The sequence below is a fragment of the Amblyomma americanum genome, chromosome 10, assembly GCF_052857255.1.
Source record: "Amblyomma americanum isolate KBUSLIRL-KWMA chromosome 10, ASM5285725v1, whole genome shotgun sequence".
NCBI classification, from domain to species: Eukaryota; Metazoa; Arthropoda; class Arachnida; order Ixodida; family Ixodidae; genus Amblyomma; species Amblyomma americanum.
Genome location: NC_135506.1, coordinates 131,376,272 through 131,402,493, shown reverse-complemented (window position 1 = coordinate 131,402,493; position 26,222 = coordinate 131,376,272). Strand labels below are relative to the sequence as shown.

General features: G+C 45.9%; 1 protein-coding gene and 1 long non-coding RNA gene across 4 annotated transcripts in view; one reads left to right on the top strand and one right to left on the bottom strand.

Moving 5' to 3' along the window:
* The window catches only part of LOC144106728 (uncharacterized), a 467,224-nt gene that overhangs the window by 174,571 nt on the left and 266,431 nt on the right, over positions 1-26,222 (bottom strand). The window lies entirely within an intron of this gene.
* Positions 1-26,222, top strand: part of LOC144108893 (uncharacterized) — a 91,883-nt gene that overhangs the window by 6,933 nt on the left and 58,728 nt on the right. For both annotated transcript variants that reach the window (XR_013309539.1, XR_013309538.1), the window contains exon 2: positions 1,381-1,568. This is a non-coding gene — a long non-coding RNA (uncharacterized LOC144108893). The remainder of the gene's footprint in view (positions 1-1,380; positions 1,569-26,222) is intronic.

Below are 26,222 nucleotides of genomic sequence, written 5' to 3'. Positions count from 1 at the left end.
GAGAAGGGGATTTACAAACGAGTTGCTCAAGTACTTCAAACTAAGGGCGACAATAGAAATATAGACAAATTTATTGTTCGAAGATAAACAGTAACTGGTCTTTGAATTTGACAGGGTCACTTTCCATGACAGTAGAATCTGGCGATTCATTCGATTCCTGTATTGCAATTGGTAGAAATGACTTAATAAAAGCCGATGTTGATCCATTCAGGCGCTGTATACTTAAGCTATCGAATAAGCGTGGCGATGAACGTGCTGTTGGATGAAGAAAAGATTGGCGTAGATGCGTGAAATGATAGAATATCTTGTGAAAGAGGCATAGTCATGATATCTTGCGCCATAAGACCAATCAGGGGAGATCAAGTGATGATTTTATACTGCTGATACTAATTTTGTAGTCGTATTTTGAACATATAAAGCGAGCGGCGCGATTCTGCACAGACTCTAAAGAGTTGATGAGATAAGTCTGATGTGCAGCATATTCCTGCTTTAGCAGCATTCTCCCACGTGGCCGTCCCCTAATTCACCTTAGAGCGCAAGAGCGCCTATCTAGACTAGGGTGTTGTGAACATAGTCGCCCACAAGCAATCTACTGCATCTACATCTATACTGCGCACAACGACGACTGCGCCTCTAGAGATCCGTGCTACTCCTCATAAAAGGCGAAGCGCGCCATCGGCTTCCACAGTTCGGCGGCGGTGCACCTTTGGGCTCACATACCTAAAAGCGTATTCCTGCTTTTGCAGCATACGTCCACGTTGCTGTCCCCTAATTCAGCTGAGAGCGCAAGAACGCTATCTGGATCTGGCTGTTGTCATCACAGTCGTCCACAAGCAATCTACTGCATCTGCAGTTCTTCTGGGCCCAACGACGACTGCTCATCTAGAGATGTAACTTGCAAGGGTGGTCAAACGGGCTAGTTGGTAGCTCATATTTGGAAAAACAGCGCACCTTTAGACACGGACACAGGCAGATATAACGACACAGCGCTGTTCTTGTTCCATGTTGAAGGGATGGTTGAAAAACTCCTAGGAGGGCCTTGATCCAATCAGGAAGTAACTTGACACGAATACAGTAAGCGAAAGTCCTAGCACGGCAAACAGCAGCAGCCCAAAAGGGCAACGAGGCGTGAGGGGTAAGCAGAGAAACATAAAAGGGCCCGAGGAACTAGAAATGTAACTTGCAAGGGTGGTCAAACGGGCTAGTTGGTAGCTCATCCGTGTCCGTGTCTAAAGGTGCGCTGTTTTTACAAATCCAAATATCATCTAGAGATCCCTGCTGCTCTCATAAAAGGCGAATTGCGTTATCGATAGGCTTCCACAGCTGGGCGGCGGTGCAACTTTGGGCTCAATACCTAAAAGAGTATTCCTGTTTTTGCAGCATTCTTCCACGTGGCCATCCCCTACTTCAGCTGACAGCGTTAAACGGCTTTTTGGACCAGGCTGTTGTCATTACAGTCATCTTTGAGCAGTTTACTGCATCTACAGTTCTATTGCGCACAACGACGACTGAGAACCTACAGATCTGTCGGCTGAAACGCACCTAAAGGCGTATTCCTGCTTCGGGAGGTAAGCACTTATTTGTATAGCCTTTTCCTATTTTATTCTGCATAATGTTTTTGCCGGTGCCGAACACTGCCGATTTTTTGTGTCTTTTCTTCATTTTCTTGGACTGCTTATCTGGTGAAGAAAGATTGGAAGGAATTGGGCAAGGAACCTGTTGAGTTCCGAAGAGAAATGCGCCTTGAAATGCGCTTACTTAAGGGAAGTGTCAAGTTCTGTTCAGATAATTGCGACAATATGATAGAAATTCAGAGAGACAAAAGAATTGAAGCATGACATAAAACACGTCATTAACAAAAACAGAGAAGTCCAAGAGATAAACCGTACCTTACAAGCGTGAGTAGAGGAGCTAGAACAATGCCAGATGCCAACAATCTAGAAACTAATGGACTACCCGACACCTGTGACGAAGTCGCTGCGGTTAAAGCCATAGTTGAGAAATTGAGCGAGGAGCTTACAGAGGAATATATTGACATATGCCATAATCTCCAAAGTGTGTCCGAAGAGAAAAATGCCATCTTCCGCTTCACCCGTCGGCCAAAGCTGAATGCAATCTTAGCGAAGGCACGAAAGACACGCCTGAGGACCGAATCCTTTGAGCTTGATGGCGCACAAAACTCAGAATTCGTTAATAAACACCTGACTCGAAGGAATAAACAATTGCTACGTGTAGCCGTTTACCGTAAGAAGGCAGCAAACTGGAAGTTTGCTTGGACGAGCAATGGCAAAATTCTTGCTAGGCAAAACCGAAACGTTAACTTTCATATGCATAGCTTCAACGCATGACTTGGATCTGATAACGCCTAGTATCTAGAAAGACTCCTCATAAATATAGCTGAGTGGCAACCGATGATAATTTAGACTAGCACAAATATTCCTGCTCCAGTCCGTCCCGTAGAATTAAAAACACACCTTGGAATTGACTTTCTTTACAATATCCCTTTGAAGTGTTTTGACAATAATACACGGTCTCTGCAACAAATTTGATGACTTTTGCCCACTGCTGGCGAGCATTGGTTTCGACTGAGACGTATTATATCACTGACTATGTGTTTACGCTTGCTTCATAAGAAACATATTTCCTAAATCGTCAAAATGCACGGAAAGGAGGAGGAATGCCTCTGCTCGTGAATCAATGTATGAAATGTGAGCTGGTGCTTGAACTAAGCCTCATCATTGTCTGTTTTGATGTTTTGACAGTTCTCGGTGACTCCACTGTTTCTTCTGTTTACCGCCATTGTAGCGGCGATAAAAGTGCCTTGAGTGATTAGAATCCCTATTTCAGTTCACTAATGATTAGAGGTATGACATTGTACGGGCGGGCAATTTTGACATTGACATGCTGTGTAATATTACTATTAGAAACAATTTTGAAAATTTTATTGGTGCAAACGGGTGCTCAAATGTAATAACAGAGCCCACACAGATTACCACCACGACGGGAACATTACTACATCTTTTTATCACAAATTGTGATACAGAACACATTCAGAGCGGCGTAGTCTGCCTCGGCAGCAGTGACCATATCGGAATCTACATGTATAAAGAAAAGCATGACATAAAGATGTCTTAAACGAAATTAGCGCAAAAGACGAGGAAAACAAGGAAAGAAAACAACAGGACCAGCGCTAACTCACAACTGAAGGTTTATTGACAGGAGGCAAGAAAAATAAATGGGTAAACAAACAAGATAGCAAAGCGAACAGTCGTGTAGCTACGTGGAATCGAGGAAAGGAGCCTCACTGTCATGCAGGCATACAGATGGGCTGCTAACGCATAATCTAGTTTTTTCTTGATGTAAAAAGCCTCCATAATCTCTCTTGTTTGCCCTCTTTATATTCCTTTATTCCTGTGAATAAAGCTTTGGTTATGAGTTAGCGCTTTCCTGTTGTTTTCTTTCCTTTTTGTCTTTGTCTTTTGCGCTATTTTCGCTTAAGTATGTATCACCAACTCGCCCGTCTTGCCATCGTGTTCAACGGCATAAATATGTCACCTGATCATGGTTACTACCGGCAAATGATCACAGAGAATCGACTTGAGAATTTCTGGAGAGTGGTAGAAAGTGAGTCGTGGGTTAACGTTCTTCCCATCAAGTGCCCTAATAGCGTCTATGAAACTTTCTTAGGCAATTTCACGGTCCTATATAAGAATACCTTACCCTACGGGAAGACAAGCTTAGAAAACCGTGCATTTCATTTTCATTGTTGAATCGCATTGAGGTGGAAACAAACTTTACTGGAGGTTTATTAAAAAGAGAGAGCCTTTTCACCGGAGACCACACAAAGCTTATCGCAACAAGTTAAACAGCGATCTTAGAACTGCTAAGGACAGGTACTACATGGATATCTTTGATTGAGAGTAGTAGTAGTCGTACTGATATCCTATGGAAACATCTTTACAACAACATTAAGCCTTCAAATATGATGAAAGCGCTTGGTAATTTAGCAGCCGATATTGTTGAGCTAAGTCCGACCTAGCTAATGATTTCTTCCTCGATAACGCGCGGTCGCAGTGTAAGCCGGAAGCGATGGAATATCTGGAATTGAACAACCACCACAGCGTCTTTCTCACTCCAGATGGCAAAGAAGGAGTTCAATGAATTTTCATAGAGTTACGAAACTGCACATCACGTGACCCTAACGGATTTCAGATTTCACCTGTGAAGCATGTTACAGATGTGATTTCACCTATACTGACTCATATCTTTAATCTGTGCCTTCAAACTGGTACATTTCCCGCCCAAACGCAATTAGCTGGAGTGATACCTGTGTTTAAAGAGATGATCGCAATAGTATCGCTGACTATATGCCAATACCCCTTTTACCTGTTTCTTCCAAGGGACTTGAGAAACTCATTTCTAAACGCCTGTATGAAATTTTCGATCGCCACAGTACTATCACCCGTCCTCCACACGGCTTCTAAAAAGGTCTGTCCACTGAAACTTCATTACTAGCCCAAAAGGAATTTATATTAGAAAACTTTGAGGCAAAAATAATTGTACTAGGTGCCTACAGATTTTAAAACGGCTTTTGGTAGCATGAGTCATGACAACTCTTCTTGTAAAAATTCAGAGATATGGCGTCAGGGGTCATATTCTGCAACCAATTCGCTCTTATTCTATTGATATCAAAATGTCGATATCAATGAGTCTCCTTCCGCATGACTCAAATGAAAACTGTCGTCCTGTAAGAGAGTATTTTGTTTTTGTGTCTTTATATATCTGTTTAATTCTTCTGTTTAATTATATATCAATGATGGTACCTTTAGTGTTTATAAGAATACATGCTTTATAATATATGCGGACGACACAACCATATTCTTTAGTGGTTACTACCCACATGACCGCATTACACTCGCAAATGATACACTTTCAGTGCTTGAAAACTGGGCAATATGCAACACACTGCAAATAAACGTTTCAAGAACCAAAGCAATGTTTTTCGACTGAAATAAAAGGTACTCAGCTTCTCCAGAGAACGTCGGTATGTCTCGAGTATGATAGAAACCAAAAAATTTCAAAAATTCCATACTTTCAAAATGCAGAAGGTTTGTGCGTAGAAAGTTTTCTGGAAATGGTTTCATTTTATCTCAGTTCCACTTAAATTGAATGGATTGGCTAAGTTTTCATTAAAAAGCGAGGGGTTTGAACAGGCTCTTGTATTGCGCCTATTTTCGTTGACATAGCTTTAGCCCATTATGACCGAGTCGTTTTGACCGCCTGAAGGTTGTTAAGAATGTGACTGTTTTTAAATACGTAGGTGATTTTAGATACGTTGATTCAGATACGTTCAGGGGTTTTCCGGCCATTGTCAACCAGCTTTCAGCCCTTTTTGGTGAGTGTTTTATTCCTTTAGAACTGATGCATGGAGTTTCAAGAGATGCTGTTTTGCAGTTTTTAGGTTTGAAACTGATTCTCACTGAGAAATCTTCGTGTTGGGAGTACCATCCAAGGGCTAACAAACCTCTGTTATCGTTTCATTCATCTCATTCTTAACTTGTTAAGAGAGCAATTGCTAAGCAATGCCAAATAATGCAATGAAAAAGTCGTGTTGCCATTCACTGAGCCATAGTTTCCAGATGTAACGCGTCTCCAGTCAGCTTGATATCTGATCAGCTTCATTGTATCTGTATCTGAACGTATGTTGAAAATGGCAAAGGAAAATGACAAGAACCAGAACGAAGCAAATGGAAACAAAACCTTAGTCATTCCTGACTTGCACAACACCTTGCATCGCCTAAAGAAGATTGCAAAACGCAGTGACGTCAGAGTACTGCTCTCGGTGCGCAAGCTGAAAAAACTTGTAAAAATTATCAATAATTTCCGAAATCCTAAAGAGCCATGCGTTGTCAAGCACCGAGATCCTTTTGCAGCATGTGCTTCTGAAGTGGTACATGAAATTCTTCTATCGTGTGGCTCTAGTTACGTAAGTGAAACTGGCCGATGTGACGAGGAAGGTTGGCAATTATAGAGATGGTAATCGTTCTGAACATTATCATGATTGCGCTGAAAGAAACCATGTAAAGCTTTCTTCAGCGCATGCAAGTTGGTGGCCAAGTGTAGGTGTCAGGATGTTAGAGAAATAACAGAGGAGGACTTGATTAGAAAAGCGCGTTCGTCCTGCGTCAGCGCACATCTGTCTCACTGACTAAAAAAGATACAATGTTTCTGCGTGCGGCCACTTGATGTCTCAACAGGACTTGTCGGGCTAGTTGGTTGATCATAATGCAAAAAAGACGAACTGCGCAACAAGAACACGGATGAAAGGGAGGCAGACACACACTAACGCAGACTTACAACTTTACTAAAGGAAGGAATACAAGGCAAATATATATAGCGATCCCCCAACGCACTTCAAATCTGATCAATATGGCACGTGACAATCTGCCCAGGCGATAAACAGACCACACAAGAACCAACCGCTTACAAGGTAATCTTATACCGGGCCGGCCCTTTCTATGAAAACATAAAGCAAAGGAACGCTTAGCGACAGTGCACACTTGAGAATTACGCGTTCTGCAAAGTAAGGAAATTCATAACAAAACCACACCACTGTAGCCATCTGATACCACTGAAGCTCGAACCGCTTACAAGCGCAGGTGCTGACACCAAAACCAAGAGACGAAGCACTCCCCCTTTTGAAAGCAAACAAAACGGAACGGGCAACCAATTTTATGCGTCTTTCCAGTGGAAAACACTTGAAGGGTTCCGGCATCCTCGTTTTTCACGGCCTTCATCAAATGCTCCAACTTCAAATCCTTTAAAAATCTCACGGCTTCTCGCTTTCTTTTCTTCGGATCGTGCTTGACTGGCGTGTAGTCTTACCGCAAGGCTTGTTCCAGAGCAAGGCGATGGATGCTGTTACAAAGAATTTCACGCCAGTCAAGCACGATCCGAAGAAAAGAAAGCGAGAAGCCGTGAGATTTTTAAAGAATTTGAAGTTGGAGCATTTGATGAAGGCCGTGAAAAACGAGGATGCCGGAACCCTTGAAGTGTTTTTCACTGGAAAAACGCATAAAATTGGTTGCCCCTTTCGACTAATCGTGTCGGACAGGAACTGCTGGCACAGGAAGCTTGGGAACTTCCTGCAGATACATTTGAATGTGTTATTAGGCAATGACCCGTTCCTCGTTAGAAGCTCCAAAGAAGTCGTTGAGCTGATGGGAAAAGGGCTACCAACTTCCACGACGGCTTTTTCCGTCGACATCGAGGACATGTATTATTCCATTCCGCACGAAGGACTGTTCGCTGCCATCAGAGAATGCGTGGAGCTTCACGGAGAGACGAAGTCCCGGAACTCAGTTGGCCTCAACACTGGCAACTTCTTGGAACTTATAGATTTCTATCTAAAGTCTTCCGTCAACCACTTCAATGAGAGTTATCATATTCAAAAAGCAGGCATTTGTATAGGTTCGAGCTTAGCTCCAGCCTTAAGCGACATTTTTCTGTCATCCTTTGACCGACGTCTTCAAGACAAACTGCGAGGGATGGCTGTCACCCGCGTGTGCAGGTACGTCGATGACTACCTGGTCTTCCTGACCCCACCGGGGGACGGCAATCTTCAGGATTTGGCCTCAAAGATCCTCTCGGCATTTTCATCTGAATCTTTCGGGCTCCGGTTACCAGTGAGCTACCGCTTGATGGTCATCTTCAGTTCCTGGATTTAGATCTGCACTTTGAGAAACAGCGTTTGTGCTGGTCCTTCAAACCCAGGTCCAAAAAGGCTTTGCTTCCCTACACTAGTGCCCATTCGAAGTTGGTCAAGCGAGGCATCATTTCCCTATGTGTTGAGTCGGCCCTGAAAAAGACTTGTGACCACAAAGTCCAAGAGAGCTTCCAGTACCAGCTTCAGCGTTTGCAAGCAGCTGGATACCCTCCGCACGTCATTTCGAGTGTGTGTGAAAATGTGCTTCAAAAAATTAAGAGAGAACGCAGAGACAAAGAAGACGCCGAGCAAAAGAAGGCCCATGTGATTCCATACATCCACAAATTCTCGCACAACATCAAGAAAGTGGCGAGAAAAGGAGGCGTCAACGTTGTCTTCTCGGCTCCATGCTGACTTTCCAAGGTGTGCGTGATGATGAAGAACACTAAGAAGACCCCTTGCAAAATCAAACATCTAAGGAAGTTCAAAGATTGCGTTTCCGGCGTTGTTTACCGCATTCCCCTTAGTTGCGGAAAAGTCTACATAGGCCAAACCGGCAGATGCTTTAATGAAAGAGCAAGGGAGCACCGGTTGAGCGTGGCAAACAACGATGGAGGGTTTTTGGCTAAGCATTGTGCGGACTGCACAAAAATGAAGCAACGGGACTGTGTACCATGGTTCGAAAAGACGGAATTTCTGGCCAGATTGAATGACAAATGGGAGCGTCTCGTCGTCGAAAAATTTTACATGGCACTACGGACAACTGTGTTAGCAAGGCTTCCATTTCCTTATCATCCAAAGAATTTTCGTTTTTGCGGGGGCATGTGTAGCCTAGTGGCCTGTTAGAGCCCTGATGATTGAGCAGTGCCTCCCGATTGCGTTTGATGCTTTCGTTGTTCATTTGATTAGCGATCTCAGTTTTGTTTCGGTTCTGTCATGGTTTGAGATGTTTTCCTACGCTTTGGATTTCATTCACCCCCCTTTTTTAAAACCGTTGTTGTCTTAAACTGTTGTCCCGTCTTTCATCATTGTTTTTTTAAATGACTCGGTGCCTATTTTCACTGTTTTTTTGACGTAGCTTCTTGAGCTGATTCATGGTTTTTTTACCCTTTTGACCTGGTGCCTTTTTTCACTGTTTTTTTGTTTTTGACGATGACCGATGTGGTTGTTTTTGTTCCGTTTTGTTTGCTTTCAAAAGGGGGAGTGCTTCGTCTCTTGGTTTTGGTGTCAGCACCTGCGCTTGTAAGCGGTTCGAGCTTCAGTGGTATCAGATGGCTACAGTGGTGTGGCTTTTTGTTATGAATTTCCTTACTTTGCAGAATGCGTAATTCTCAAGTGTGCACTGTCGCTAAGCGTTCCTTTGCTTTATGTTTTCATAGAAAGGGCCGGCCCGGTATAAGATTACCTTGTAAGCGGTTGGTTCTTGTGTGGTCTGTTTATCGCCTGGGCAGATTGTCACGTGCCATATTGATCAGATTTGAAGTGCGTTGGGGGATCGCTATATATATTTGCCTTGTATTCCTTCCTTTAGTAAAGTTGTAAGTCTGCGTTAGTGTGTGTCTGCCTCCCTTTCGTCCGTGTTCTTGTTGCGCAGTTCGTCTTTTTTGCACTTGATGTCGGCAGTGCTGCCACTTTTACGTCAAGCTGCAAGGTGTATTTAGTGTGCTTGTTTGCCAATGAATCTTCAGTTGGAAGTGAGCGCTCGCGTTGTCCAAGTCCTTCTTTGTGTCCACATAACTGCAGCGTAAAACATTACGAGCACAAAAAAGGGGAGAAACACATACGACACGGACAAAGCTGCACTCACAACTGATTTTATTTCAAATCAAATCAAATGCAGTTTATTTTCCGTCAGAAAGAAATCAACGGAGGAGGCTCGAGCAAAAAGTGAAACGTGTTCACTTGATTGCGCTCAAGCCCCCTTTTACATGGCATGCAGTGACGACACATAGGTGGGCATTATATAAAGCATACTCGTGGAATATGGAAATATGAAACAAAGCAAGCAAAACGTACAAGGTTAAACAATATAGAGTGGTTTTACAAAGCTCTCTTGTGGAACTTAAACAATTTTTTTTATATGTACAGCAAGTACGAAGACAAATCAAAATAAACTGTAGTAATTTACAAACAGAATGGAACGTGCATAGGTACATATTCATAAAGGCAAACGGTTTTGCAACAGAATTGCATGTTATTATTTCAGGTGCACTAATTAGTATGGGTTGTCTGATGCTTGCTCCGACAGGAAAGACCTAATTTTTGAAATACTAATGTGGTTAATGTCAATTCCGTTATGTTCAAGATTTCGCCAGGAATGGGAAATATAAAGGTTCCGCCGCGGATGCGCGCGCAGCAAGTACACGAACCTCGATCACAAAAAAAACAAAAAACACAAAAAACAAAAAACAAAAAACCAAAAAAGAAAACCAAAAACACAAAAAACAAGAAAACAGCAAGTTACCAAATGTTACCAAAGTTACCAAGTTGGTTACAAAAAGTAACCAACTTGCCGAAAAGCTCGTTTTACTAAAGCATATTCCTTCTTTGTGGTTGTTTTTTTGCGCTTGTACGTGATTGCAATGCACCAACTCGACCAAAGGTCGGTGCTCCTCACCATTAAAACCGTGAAATGTAATTTGGCTTTGAATAACTTCGCTTTCTTGATCATGTTGTCAGCGCATAAGGTGTTCGCCCGTGCCGTGAAATGACTGCTGCCATTTCATGTTGGCCGCGCCCAGCTGACAGGAGCCATACGCTGGTTTTTGGTTTGGTTTATGGGTTTAACGTCCAAAAGAGACTCCGGTTCCGAGGAACGCCTGGTGTTTGGGCATGTGCTCTTATTTAGACGCTTTCTTCTAGATTTCTCGAGAATCGCTGAACCGTTCAACTCACTGACTAGCGATGAAACGCCCTTCCTGTGGGGAAGCGAACAAGAGGCTCCATTTGTCGAACTTCGCAGCCGTCGACAAAATACCCTGATACTCGGCCATTTCGATAAACATGCTGCCACAGACATCTACACTGATCCCAGTAATCTTGGCCTTGGGTCAGTACTGATACTGTGGCAAGGCGGCGAAGACGGGCGACCCTTTCGTGTGGTAAGCGACCACCACTCCTTATGCTGGCTGGCGAGCCCCAAAGACCCCTCAGGAAGCTTGGCTAGATGGAGTTTAGGCTTGCAAGATTACAACTTAACAGTCGTCCACAAGTCAGGCCGTAAACATCATGATGCGGACTGTTTATCGCGCGCCTATAACAATTGATTCCGATGAAACCGCCGATGATTTTGTTTTATTGGGCGCTGTTAGTTCCACCAAAATGGCGCTGCTTCAGAAGGCGTACTCGGGGTTAGGGCCACTCATTGATTACCTCGAAGACATCGACGCAAGCATTTCACGTGTTTTTCTTCGTGGACTCCACACACTCACTTTACGATTTGATGTTCTCTACATGCGCAAATTTTCCGCCAAATTCGCCATGCTATATCAGTTGCGGCCTAAGACCTTGAGTGCCTGCCATGAGGCACCATCCGCCGGCCATCTTGGAGTCAGCCGTACATTCGTGCGGCTAAGACAAAAGTACCATCTGCCCAGGTTACTCTCATCGGTGCGGGCCTACGTAAAACATGCACTAACTCTCAACGTCGGATGTCTACTTCTTTGAAACGGCAAGATTTCTTCACCGAGTCGATTCGCCGAAGACTCCTTTCCACCAAGTGTGCATGGACCTCCTTGGTCTTTTTCCGAAGTCTTGGTCTGGAAGGTGTTGGATAGTAGAAAAGGAAAATATGCAGCGCAAAAAAAGAATGGAAGACAGAAGATAGACAAACACAGCACTGACACTACCAACTCAAAAAGGTCTCATTTGCGTGTGCAATGAACAGCGTCGAAGGAAGAAAAGATAAGACACCAAGTGATTTAGCAGGGTGGAAAACAAAAAGGAAACCAAAAAAGGGGCGGACACTAATCTCGGACAGGAAACTCAAGATTTCAGGTATGACAATTCGTTCTGGAGGAGTGCGATCGACGGTGTGCTGGCGCAGGTCTCCCTCCTTTTCTAAAATGATGAATGACTCGAAGATTTCTCTTGCTTCTTTTGCTTTGCTCCTGCGTAGAACGCGCGTTTCGTGCAGCATTGGTGTACAGCTTTTGCATTTCTTGCAGTGCAATGGCAAATTGCTATCTCTTCCAGTTCTTATAGAATGTGCGTGTTCACGCATCCGGTCATTGAGGTAACGGCCTGTCAGACCGACGTACGTGCGGCCACAGGTTACCGGATTCTCATAAACGACTTCGGTCTTGCAGTCAAATGTGACGTATACAGTTGCTCCCGCCCCTGCGCCTTGATAATCGCGATGATCACAGCGTACTGAAGTCGCGCACGTAGTTCGCTTGAAGCTTTACTGCGACAGAGTACCTGACTGAACTCCGGTTAACTGCAACTGTGTCCACCCTTCAGCTAACTTTCCCATCTTAGCCGTATCGTGTCGGTGCTGCGTAAGAGGCGGGGCAGTGATGCAGGCCATTGTAGACGAAACCGCGGATGCGTTAGTATAGGCAGAAGTCAAGCTCGCTCGCTAGGACCATTTTGGGACCGCCGCATATTTTCGGCTCTGCTTTGGTGTTTCTTCTTCGCGTTGTCCGTTAACATATTGGGCCGAAGAAGACGAAGCCAGCAGTGGTGCGGGACGGAGCGCTTGCACTAAGCCAGCGGTCATTACATGATCTCATTGCCGTCAATGAACCCGTCTCATTCTTCGGTTGGCCGCTACGTAACAACTGGTGGAAGTGCGGCGTTCATCCCCATCATGGTCCTGGAGCGGCAGCGCGTGCACCAGCCGTGGTCGTCGGCCATGAGTTCTTGGCCTGCGTCGCCCGGCCGTGCATCAATCAGCCTATCAGAGACCTGAACCGATCTTGCCATTGTTCCTCCGCCCCGTCCCCCGCCCACACCACTCGACACGACGAGCTGAACCTGATGAAAGGAACCGACCTGCCGACCCCACCGACCTGAGACGCTGCTCGCAATTGACGACACCGTTTCTCTGCCCATGCCGTTCGGCGCGTCCTCAGGCCTCGGCCTTCGGCTCCTGGTGACGTGCGGCCCGGAAGCTTCGCGGACCTGGCATCATTCAGCCATCTCATTAATGGTGGTGGCCAGCACCTCATCATTTTCTCCTTCGTGTCCCGTCATCCTCTGCTGCCCGTCACCATTTCGCGCGTCCCTTTGTCACCGATCGGGACGATCGCTCGGTGGGTGCGGGTAGTGTGACGAAGACGAAGCTGGCAGTTGCGCGGGAAGAAACGCTCGCGCTAGGCCAGCGGCCATTAATCATCTCAATGCCATTAACCCATCTCATTTCATTTCATTTATTTCATCCTTAAAGGCCGGAAGGCATTACATAAGGAGGGGCTTACAAATTCTTCGGCTGGCCGCCAGGTAACAGTATTATTAATGCGGGACTAGTTAGTTTATGGCTAACAGTGAGGACCAACACAAAGAATGCACAGGACAAAAAAAGAAAAATGAAGCACGCACGCCATCGCTTGAAATGGCACGCTTTTTTTCCTGGTGCACCAAACTTCTTCAGTGTCCGAGAATTGGCCGCTCACTGTTATGATAAGCTATTAAGAATAATCTTTCTTTTTCAAACATACACAGTACAATTCGCTTCAGAAGGCAGCTGGCCCGGGTTTGAACGCCCGGGTCTGAGCTGACCAGCATGGTCTCCTATTGCTCGAGTGTTGGAACTTGTAATAGAGATTCCGGTGGCGACTCCTCTTTAAAGTTCCCCGATATGTGATTGTAAGTGGCTATTTTGCCACATGTACATTCTGGATCGTTATAACCGGATAGAACTTTGATAGTAAGTAAGGAGTCATTAAGGATCGCGTGTTGAGTCGCCTCCAGGTGGTCTCCTGCTCCTTAAGTTTTTTCTGGAGCGGGAAGATCTTCCTTTCTAGTTTAAAATGATTAGTATTGTTCTGATATGACGTAGGCAGTCCTTCGACAAACTCTTAGTAACTACCGCGTCTCCTGCTTGGCTGACGAATACTCGAGCTCTGTGTGTGCCCATTTGTTACCAGAGTTCCCCGAGTGAGCCGGGACCGATATCAACTCAATTGTTGTAAGTTTGTTTGTTTAACTCAGTATGTGCATTGCTGCCCGGGAAATTCTTTTACTCGCATAATTGCGTATGGCGAATTTAGAGCCGCTTAGTATAGTATAGCGTTAGTGTAGTAGTATAGCGTTAGTGTTAATGACAGCAAGCGCGATAGCGCCTCTTTGCTGTCTCTGAGGATATCGTTCTGGTAGTGCCGAAGACGGCCCGACTGCCTTCTGCGCCCACCGCCGCAAGTGCGAAAGCTTGTTTCTGCGCATTCTGCGGCATCTAGATATAGCTGCTGTTCATGTTGGCTGTACATTTTGTGTAGAGCTTTTTCTCTAGCTTTTCTTCTCCCCTTGTGGTAAGAAGGATGCTTATTCTTAGGAAGTGGCGTGCTTAGCATTGACTGAGAGTCCCGTTAAGGTAGTTTTGTCTTGCTATTTAGTGGCGGCAGCATGGTGCCAGGTCCTAAGAGATCAGGTGTGCCCCTTCCCGCTTTGGTGCTGGAAAGCAGGCCTCGTTGGATTGTTAACTGCGCTTCCTTAAACTCGTCTAGTGTGTTGTGTACCCCTAGGACCACGAGTCGTTCGGTGGAGGCACAGTTTGGTAGCCCTAATGCAACCTTGTATGCGTGTGTCCCTACAGCCTCTACTTTGGCTTTTTCAGTGCTGTCTAATATAAGGTATGGGAGTGCGTAGAAAAGCCTGCTCAGCAGATATGCTTGTACTTTCCTGCAGAGTTCTTTCTCCTTCACTCTACTCTATTGTTGCCAGCTCGTGTGTTCAGTCTTGCTGTCATGCTCACGGTTGTTTTTAGTCATCCTAATGTCTTCCTGTTCTTCCTGTCTGATTGAAGGAAGAGTTCCAGGATTCTTATAGTTTGAACTTACTTTACCGGGAGCCCTTCCACAGAGATATTAAGAGGAGACGGAGGTTTATAATTTTGAGCTTGACGGCCTCTTGGTGCGTCTCTACGAATAAATCGGCTGAGAGGGCGAACAGGTTAGCCCTGCTTTATTCGCAAGGTCTTCTATTTTTTCTACAGCTTGTTGCAGGGTATCTTCCATCTTACCATCGCTGCCAACTGTGATCGATAAAGTGATATCTGCACAGATTGTGTGTAGCAGCCCGGGAGAGCTGCGCATTTAGGAGGAATTTTCATTACTGAGAGGTTAAAAACGAAGGGTGACAGGGCTGAACCCTGAGGCGTTCCTTTCCCTCATAGTGATATAGTATGTCACCTGATATCTCCCGCTGCTAGCTTTGCTTTTCTGGTACTCATAAACTACTTTATGTAATTGAAACTTCTTTCTTCTGGGTTAATATCCGATAGATTACTTAAGATATTATCGTGCGTGACGTTATCGAAAGCCTTCTTTAAGCCTAATATTGCTTTAGTTCTTGTGCCATGTTCCGGGTATATTATGTCCGCCTTGAGTTTCGGCATAATATCATGGGTGGAAAGATTAGGCCAGAATTCTAGCATAGAGCTTGAAACTAAAATATTGTCTTCGGCGTATTCTTGAAGGCAGTTCAGAACTACAGGCTCCATTAATTTTGGTAAGCAGGATGCCAAAGCAATTGGGCTAGGTAATGACGTTTTTTGCGTTGCTTGTGCGTGAAAGCTTTTGACTGAGAGTGACGAGAGAGGCGTCATCGTCGGAGTAGCTTCGCAGCGGCGGGTCGAATGGCTCCCGTGGCAGGTACACTCTGCATGAGAGTGCTTTCTTCCCAGTGTTGTATTCAAGCGTTGCAAGCAACTGATTAGATCACACAAATGATGTGTTGCAGCTTTGTGTATAAGAGATTGCTTTTTTTTTTCAAAACCGTAACGTTGAAAGTAATTTAATAAGTTTTTCCTGTAATCAATTACTGGTAATTGTTTACTTTCAATTAGAGGTTGTTGCGAACAGCAGGTCTGTGAGAAGCTCATCATCAGCATTACCACGCCCACTGCAGGGCAAAGACACCTCCCACATTTCTCCAAGTGACCCTGTTCTGTGCCATCTGCTGCCACTCTATCCCCGCGTAGCTTAATAATCTCATCCGGCCGCCTAACTTTCTGCCCCCCTCTGGTACGCTTCCCTTCTCATGGAATTCAGTCCGTTACTCTTAAGAACCATACATATTCGTTTTACATGCCGTGCTGAAGCTCACTTTTTTCTCTTGATTTCGACTAGGATATCTTTAACACGAGTTTGTACCTTGATGCACTCTGCCCTCTTCCTGTCTCATAACGTTGCGCCTATTTTTTGTTTTCCATAGCTCGCCGCATTGTTGTTAACTTAAGTTGAACCCTTTTCGTTATCGTCCACGTTTCTGCCCCATTCGTAAGAACCGTTAAGGTACAGCCTGAGGGATATTGCTAAACTGCCACTCACGATATGAGAAAACCTGCCAAATGTGCTCCACCCCATTCTTATTCGAGGTATTTCGCACCCGTGGTTAGGGCCTACGGTCGCTACCTGCCCTAAGTAGACATATTCTCTTGCCGCTTCCAGCTCTTTGGTGCGGATTTTAAACAGCTGCTTTCTTCTGAGGCAGTTTCACATTAATTTGGTTTCTTGCATATTAATTTTACACCCGCATTTCTGCTCTGCGTGTCTAACTCGTCGGTCATGCTTTGCATTTCATCGATTGAGTGACTTTGCAAGGCAACGTCATCCGCGAATTGCATATTACTATATTACTACGGTAATCTCTCATAACTCTTATTCCAAGCTGTTCCCAATCCAGGCCTCTGAAAATATTGCTAGCGGTATCACTCCTTTGTGACAAAGCGACAACGGAGTGGCTGCGGAGAAGCATCGCTGGCGATCATGTCCGGACCACGGCCGAGTCACCGCCGTATCGTACGGCAATTCCAGTCCAATGAAGCATCACGCGACCGCTCTATAGGCACTCCTCGCATTGATACAGGGCACTGCAACTTATGCCACACAGCATCCAACTCGGTAACCTCCATACAAGGCACAAATGCGCGTAAAGCGAGGGTTTTTCGGAAACCAACATTAATGCATAAGTGTTCTATAGCAGCATAAGGAAACGTATGTGTGCCATGAGGGCTGCAATAGTGAAAAAACTGTGCAGTATATACGAGCCCGAAGGAACACACACAAGACACATAGACACGAGGCTGTGTAAAGCTAAATCGGTGACTTGAAAAGGCGACGTCAAGAGCTCCATCAGCTGTTGGCTGACCAACGAATTAAGCCAGTTTTAAGTCTCATATTGCTCTGCGGGCTGCGTTGGAAACATTCTGGGGCTGGGGATCAGTCACTATGCCGTTTCTTTTCCCGGAGGGGAGGGGGGAAGCTTGTGAGATGATACGCTTTAGTATCACAGGGTGCTAAAAAAAAGAAACTGCGAATACAAATGTCCTTGTCAAAAAGAGATTTTATTTTCGCAGGGATCACGAACAGTACGAACAGGAAAGCTACTCTCAAGCTAGGGGAAGAGTACATTGAGGACATTAGAATGGGTAACAGAAGAACGCCACAGGGTTCGGTATTATCAACGACCATCTTCAACATTGCGAAGTTGAGACTCTCCGGGCAGTTGGCGAAAATTGAGAACCTAAACAACACCATATATGCGGATGACTTAACAATATGGATGAACAAGGGGACGAAATTGAAAGCTCTCTGCAAAATAGAATTGACATCATTGAAGAGTACCTGAAACTCAAATGACATAAATGTTCGGCTGAAAAGTCGGAAGCCTCCCAAAAAACCGCGGCTTAATCGAAAGCGCGAAGCAGACATTCACCTGTACGCCAACGACAGAGAGATAGCCGCGGTCGACCGTGTTCGAGTCCTCGGGCTTAGAATTCGGGCGAACAGGAAAAATCATGAACCGCTTGCTAGGTTAGGAGACAGCGCAAATAAAACATGTCATATCAGACGAATATCGAACAGGCACGCTGGGATGCAGGAGGCGAATCTCTTGAGACTCGCACAAGCCTTCGTAATCAGTAGGATATTGTATGTGGCATCTCACCTCAATTGTAACGCAGTGGAACGAAACAAGCCAAAAATTTTTATCTGGAAAAGTGTCAAGGTCGCGCTCGGACTCCCCCCTAACACGTCCATCGATGGACTGAGAAAGCTAGGGGCCTCGAACACTCTCGCGGAGATGACTGAGGCTGTCGTTACCGTGCAGTATCAAAGACTATTCGGATGTAAAACGGGGAGGAAAATTTTAGAGAGATTGGGCTACGAGCTCAAGCATGAGCGTGCGCACACAGACATAACACTACAAATCAGGGAGAAGATTGTAATCTCTCCGCTGCTCAGAAACATGCCCCATGCCTTTCACGAAGGGGGACGTAAAGACAGAACAGAGGCATTACAAGCTAGGTTTACAGGTCGACAGGACGTTCTATATACGGACGCTGCAGTATACGAAAGAAAAGCGGCACAGGCGGCCGTGGCGGTAAGGGAAAACGAAGCCCCGATGGCATGCTGCTCAGTTCGTGCCGTCTAGACCGTAGCAGAGGAAGTGGCCATAGCCTTGGTCGTCAGCAAAAGGGGGGGGGGGGGGGAGGGGTCAAGGTGGTCATCAGCGCCTCAAAAAACGCTCTAAGAAATTACAAATCGAGGAGGGTGACGAAGACTGCCTTCCGTACATTAAACATTGAAGGAGGGCTCAGAGAACTGGTCCCGCTCGTTTGGGCACCAGCTCACCAAGGACTTGAAGGAAACAAGGAGGCTGATTGTGTCTCCCGAGGTCACACTAACCGGTCGATCCCTGGAACCAGACAAGTGAACGAAACTCTTAACAGCAGAGGGGATATGCGCTCATACCAGGAAATTACACTGCCCTACAGACTAAATGACAAATTTATCTGCCAGCGGAGAGAAAGCTCAATCAGGAAGAGGATGTTATGTGTAGAAATTTACAGACGGGGGTGTTTGCCAACCAAGTACTCTACAGCAAATGGCACACTTAAGTCTTCAGATCATAGTGCGAACTTCGCGACTAGGCAGACACCTTGGTCTACATGGTGTGGACCTGTCCGACCAGGTTCGATAGCTCGCGCAGTCCAGAATCCTTGGAGGGTTTGCTCTGCAGCCCAGACCCTACCGTCCAGCAGGACGTCATTAGCCAAGCCTTTTATTCTGCAGTGTCTCAATGGATTCCGACCGACGGCTAGGGGGCGACTGGGGAGAGGGACTTCTCTCCTGGAGTTCATTGACTGCTGCTTCTTTAAAATTGCTTCTCTCTCTCTCTCTCTGTCTACTATTCAGTTCCGAGAATGCTGCTAGCTTCAGGTCCAGCAACGTTTAGCACCGACAAGAAATACAATATCCGGTGCTAGGTATAGCGCGGAGACGATTCCAATGGTGGCCCTGAGGTGGTCTGTCATCCTTCGAAGCAGAGCACATTCGTTCACTTCCAATGAAGAGCTGAGGTGGTCGCACATGTATGTGCTTACGAGCATGATAATAATTCGTGTCGCTGTTAGCAGCAAAATTGGAGAAATTGTGTCCTCTAATAAAGTGTAAAACTGCCGGACACCTACGTCTTGAAACTTCTTCCGTAATTAATGTGGTGTTTGCTTTAACTTCATAACCTCCATTTCCAACTCTGGCTCAACATCGTGTACCCGCATGACGAAGAGTAGAGAGAAAATTTCAAACTGTTTGTAGAGGCTGCACTTGTCTTGAATCGAGTCTTGAGTTGATCACGTCTCCTACTTGGAAAAAAGTGAAAATTGGTAATTGAGGAAAGAAAATGGCGCAGTAACTGTCTCGCATATCTCGATGGACGCTTGGACCGCGCCGTAAGGAAGGGATGAAGGAGGGAGTGAAAGAACAGAGAAAGAGGTGCCGCAGTGGAGGTCTCCGATATAATTTCGATCAGCTGGGGATCGTAAGCGTGCACTGACATAGCACAGCACACGGGCACCGTTGCGTTTCACCTCCATCGAAGCGCGGCCTCCGCAGTCGGGTTCCAGCGCAGCTAAGATATAGCAGGAGCACAACACTGGCCACAATAGTGAACCAGAACAACATTCCAAGCAAGCTATTCGCCATCCATCCAAAGAAAACTTGGAACCAAAGCACAGAAGAATGGGCACTCCTCCCACCACTGAGAAAGGAGAACCAGAGTGGACACCGTGTGGACACCGTGAATGACGGACATAAAACATTAGACCGCGATTTCGCACAACTTCAACCCCTTGGGGTGTTCAGTGGTACAAAGACGGACGCCACCGAGCCACGGCCCTCTACCTAGAAAGCCAGTGATTCGGTACCCCGCATCCAGGAGACCCAGGAGACGCTGTCATTAAGGAACGCTACACCCGAGTAAGGAGGCGGCCCTGATAAAATGGGTGAGTGGTCCGTCCAAACAGCCTCCACTATTTCCCCTTGTTGAATCCCTGACCATTCCATTACACTTTAAGAGGCGGTAAAGCAATATATACGTTCCGCTGAATTTCGCTCAGAAATCACTAGCACTATCAACAGTATAGCTGCTGAAGAAATTGGACCGATGCCGCAACAGCTCATAGAAACCAGGCGCGGCTCATACAGTACATGACTGACAGGATACAAACTGCGATGAACACACGCTTGCACAAACATGAAGCCAGCATCAACAAAATGTTGGAACTTGTACCTCATCTGGCATTGCCTCAAATGCAGCGCGCAGTTCAACCCGCTGCATGTGCTCATCTAAAATCTCATGACCAGCAACATGACACAGAGCAATAACACGCGAAAATGTCGGCGGCGACGCCAATCCACTAGACCAAAAGAAACAATATGACAATGGAACTGCCGTAGCATACGCTGAAAACATAAGCAGCTAAAAGCATATATCCTAAATCCACTAATCCCCCCCCCCCCCCCCCAAGTCATCGCTCTGCAAGAGACGGAAACAAATCGCATTCGTATCCGCGGTTATCAGACGGCAGCCCTTACGCCATGTACCGCAATGCTCACACTCGCATTAATGCTAGTGCTAGAACTTACACTAGCAAACACGCCCGAAAGCAAGGGCACTTAATATACCGCGGTAGAGATAAGCTCACCCGTGCACACATATGGTCTCACTCTTCTTAACATCGGCATCAGTTTGTTCAGATATCTGAATCTAACTCCACAAAAGCGCCGGTACTTTCAGGAGTTTCCCAGGGCTCAGTCCTTGGGCCGCTTCTCTTCCTTATTTATTTGAACGACCTGTCTTTCAACTCACACATACGCTGTCGGTTCTTCACCGACGACTGTGTTATATACCATAGTATCACATCAGTCGAAGACCAGACACTCCTAGCCGAATACTTAACAGCAGTTTCCAGCTGGTGTTGTACTTGGCAAATGGGTATAAACAGTTCAAAATGCGGAAAAATGACAGTAACACGAAAGAAACAACCGCTCCAATGCACATACAAAATCAATGGCCTTCCGATCAACTCAGTGACTCAGGTGAAATATCTTGGGGTAACCATGACATCCAACCTGAACTGGAGCTTACACATCCAGTCCATTGTCTCAGCAGCGTCCAAAAAACTTCGATTATTAAAGCACCGCCTAAAGCATTGCACGAGCAAAACTAAACTGACAGCATACACATCACTTGTGCGTCCAGTGCTCGAATACGCCGACGCTGTATGGGATCCGCACACAAAAACGGATATAAAAAATCTTGAAGGCGTCCAGAGGAAAGCACTCCGGTTTTATTTACCACGCTTATGGTCGGCAGGTCTCTGTGTCTGATTTGCTCAACAGATCTGGGCTTCCCACTCTTGAATCCCGTCGCAAGCAGCACCGACTAAAAATGTTGTTCAATATCATACATAATAAAACAAAACTGAATTTTCAGAGTTACATGCAATACAACACAACACGCCCCACCCGTAACAAACACGAAAGGACTATCTTGATGCCACGATGCCGAACAAAAGCATATTCTTGTTCCTTCTTTCCACGCACCATTTCCGAATGGAACCGACTGCCAAGCGATATCACCAACCTGGTATCTTCAGAATCCTTCTTGTCTGCTGTTTCGGCTCATGTATCGCAGTAGCGTGTCTAGTACACAGTGCATTTCGGTTTCCTTGTTTTTATTCTGTTCACTTAGTCTGTTTGACGTCGGATGATTTGCCTGTACTTTTTTTTTTGCTTCCCGTTGGTCTTATTGAATTTTGTCCTCGTACTGTAATCGCCCTTTGTCGCTGTTATTTTGTTGTTACCACTTTGTAATTTTTTTCTTTGTGCACTCCTGCCTTGACCGCCAAAGGGCAGTCGGCAGTATTTATGAAATAAATAAATAAATACAGCAATCCCAAAGATAAAGGCAGAGTTATTCTGGGCATCCTGGGCTCCTTTCATTCCTCAAATCTCATTGTCGTGTTTGATTTTAATGCACGTCACACGCACTGGGGATACACCTCGGATAACTCCCAAGGTAACCTCATTTCTACCGCAATGGCTGATTACAATCTTGGCCTGGTCACAACCCCACCGTATCCACTCGCATTGGCTCAAGAATCACCAGCGAAACCACACCCGATCTCACGAGCCACACCGAAGATCTCTGAAAATCTTCCACACCGAAAAAACCACACCGAAGAGAGCCTTGGGAGGGAGCACTTTTTAGTCTACACTACTATCGCTTCCGATTCCAAGATTTTCAACCCTCGTTCAGCTTCTCACTGACAGGGATAAACTGTGCTCATACTTGGCAGCTGATTCTACCGAACCCGTACAGTCACGGTCTGTACAGACCATCTTGTAGAGGAAATCCAGGCGAACAGGAAACGCAATAAAAATACCCCACAGAAAGGCAGGTTGATCCGCACCTGGCTCATCTATGGGAGGCTTGACAAGGACTTCTCATGCACTGCCGTCACCAGCGACATAATCGTAAATTGAGACTATACATAGCCGCTCCCTCTCGTGAGGTCGAAGAACATGCGAACACGCTAGCCTGCACGAACTGGGCAACCTTCTGTAACTACCTCAAGGGTACATTAAGCACATTAAGATCCAAAAGCGCTAAATCTCACTCTCAAGTCAACACACAACGTATAACATTACTACAGCTCTAAAAGGGCACCGACGTAATTGGCCAACTACGGGACACCCATATAGCCACATCCCTTCGGTCAGCAGATCCTCCGCCTAACCCGGAACTTGAGGCCGACACCACCTTAAATGAAGTCCACCGAGCACTTTTTAGTATTCGCTGCTCTACGGCACCGGAGCCGGAAAGCATAACGTAAAAGGCACTACTCTATCTGCGCAAAGTCTGCCTCCATGAACTCACAGAGCTTTTTAACAACCACTGGTACGCTGGGACGCTCCCAACAGCCTGGACCCATGCCAGCATGCGATTTATACCTAAATCAGGCGAACCCCTCACAGTTCAAAATATGAGCCCCATCCCCTTAACAAGCTATGTCGACAAACTCTTCGAGCATGTCGTTCTCAGTCGCCTGCAACCGCTCCTAGAAACACTAGGCTTTCTCCCGCACGTTCAATTCGGCTTCCGTCCAAACATCTCGGCGCAAGACGTACTTCTCGTCCTTAAGGAGTCTCCCTTTCACACTAAGTGCCGTACAGCCGCTACGCGAGCCATACTGGCCCTGGATATTCATAAGGCTTTCGACACAATAAGCCATGACCATATCCTGACGACATTAGCCACCACCGGCTGTGGCACCCGCATACGGCATTATGTACGGGTCTTCCTTCAGGGACGCACGGCAAAACTCTATCTTGGGGATGTCGCCTCCCAGCCTTTCCCCCTGCCTAACCGGGGAAGCCCACAAGGGGCGGTCCTATCATCGTTACTTTTTAACATTGCCCTAGAGCTACTGGCAAAGACACTTACTGCTATCCCAGGGCTCCACACAGCCATATAAGCAGATGACATTGCCAAGAATTGTCGCAGTGTTGGTTTGTTCATTCTTCAAAGCTGAAGGCATGCCGCTTGATCGCTTTGATTGAGATGCAACACGCAATCAGATTTATCTCGATTGATCGCATCCAGGCAGAGCTGATTCTGCGTTGTCCCAAATGTTCCAGTAACTTTGCACACTTTATCTCGAAAGTTCGCTATCAGCTTTAAACTGAGCACGGCCGACACGGCTGGCATTCTGTTCGACGACCGCCTTGCACGCTTGTTACGCCGCCGCCGAGTGATTCAGTACATTGTGGGCGCAAGTCAGCCCAAATAAAGAGTTTTACTTAGACGCAATTTTCGCTGTCGTTGTGCTCCCCGGCTTGCAGTCACCACTTCGTGACAGTATAACCCTCAGGATAAAGGGCGGATCCTTTACAACTGCCTTGGATATCCTGCCATCTGCCACAGACATTACTACCACCCACACACAGAGACCTCCGTTGCTCTCGAACTAAACGGAACTATTGGAGCTGAAACCCCTCCCCAGTGACGCCACGCCTCCCCCCTCCCCAAATGAACTGAACATGTACAGGAATCCAGTGCCCATTGTGTCTCAGGTGAGTATTTTCGGCCTTCTGACAGTCGATGCAACCGCCACCCTTCAGCTCTTTCAAAGACAGACCAAACAGGTCACTTCAAAACTAAACATTTTGACAAATTTGCCTGTCTGGTTGGGTTTGAAGACATAATAAACTGTACATCTCCAGACAAAAATTTAACTTTCTCCAAACGTTTCGAAGCCGACTCGGCTCCTTCATCAGGGGTGACTGAGGGCAGTAGCTAGCGTCTCTTAAGTATAGAGGGGAGGAGGGGGTCAAAGGAACGACAGCTGTGAGCCGAAAGGCGTGTGAGAGGGGGGTTTAGGCTTTTAGTCACGCTGGCGCACCGCAGGGAGGTTGTGAACGGCGACTTTTTTTCGTTGAGTCGAAGAGCGAAGTCCCTGGGCATATACTGCAGGCACGTTTCCTTTTGTGCGGTTGATGTTGTTCGGGATGGTTTTGATGTGCCAGAATTCCAGAAGGAGCCTTTTGTGGTCATTTGTTTCGGTTCCAAGGATGCGGGTTTCTTCAAAGTTGATTCTATGGTCGGAGTCCTCGCAATGTTCGGCTACTGGATTGCGCTCTCTTGCGAATTTGCTGACGTCGTTTTTATGCTGCCGAATTCTTTCTTTGAAAGTTTTGGTTTCACCGACGTAGCTTGCGTCGCAGTCAGCGCATGGAATTTTGTAGAAAATGCCTTGGTCTCTTTCTCTCCGCGGCCGGTTTCTTGACAAAGAAACGGCATCATCAGAAGCCGACAAACACCGCACTAAGCAGACAGAGAAGCTGTCAAAACTTCAACGCCGGCCCGAACAATCCCCACCGGACCATTCTGACCTGGTCGCCAACTTCTTCTCCAGGAAGCTCATAACCGCCGAAACGTCAATCCTAGCCAAGGGACACAAATTCAACCTCCAGGTGAACAGACCCCCCCCTCCCCCGTTCGTGCAATCGTATCTGCGCTTGAAGTCGGCATCCGGCAACTGGAACCTGGCGTACGAGAAGAGGTCAGGCTCAAAACAACAGGTGTACTTAATTCAGTGCAAGCACACCGAATAGAATCAAACCTGCCACCGGATGAAAGGCAAGCCCTGCAAGACCTAGAGAGAGACACCAACGTAGACCGCCGAACATGAACACAGATCTTTTTTTCGAGGAACTAAACTCTCTACAAAAGAAATACATGAACGACCAACACCTTATATTGGTAGGGGACTTCAATATTGACGTAATGCAAGTATCGAGGAAGGCCGTTACAGATTACCTTAATATCATAGCTGAATATGGACTGGTAAATGTAATTAATGACTACACATGATAGGAATACTTGGGCACGAAAATAACGAGATCATGCATTGTTCACATTGTTATTCGGCTAAGAAATCAGTGCTACACAAGCGGTGTAATTAGAGTCAAACTAGCAGATCATTATTTTACGTCTCTTGTAATTATGTCTGACAAATGGAAAGCTGACACCAGAATACAGAAACAGTACATAGAAAACGAGAAAGTTGACAAATACATAAAAAACACGGACTGGAATGCGCTTTTAGTGTTAGACCATGTTAGATTATATTCCAAGTTTACTGAAACATTTAAGACGATATACGCAATGTCTAATAAAATCATAACAATCAAGCAAAGAAACCCTAATAAGAAATGGATCACGCGTGATATTGTTGAGTTGTGCTTTCAAAAAGACAAAACACGGCAAAAGTGTAGAAAAGAACCTGGCAATCAGGATTACAGGGCAGAATTCCGAATGTTGCGAAACGCAGTGACCGCAATGTTACGGCAGGAAAAAAGGAAATACATGATGCGTCGATTTGCAGACAGCAAAAAAGACGTGAAAAAAAACGTGGAGTACGGCAAACGAATTGATGGGCAGATCCAAAACAGCTGGTGTCAATGATACCATCAAACGAAATTTTCCAAAGGAAAACCTTCAGACTTTG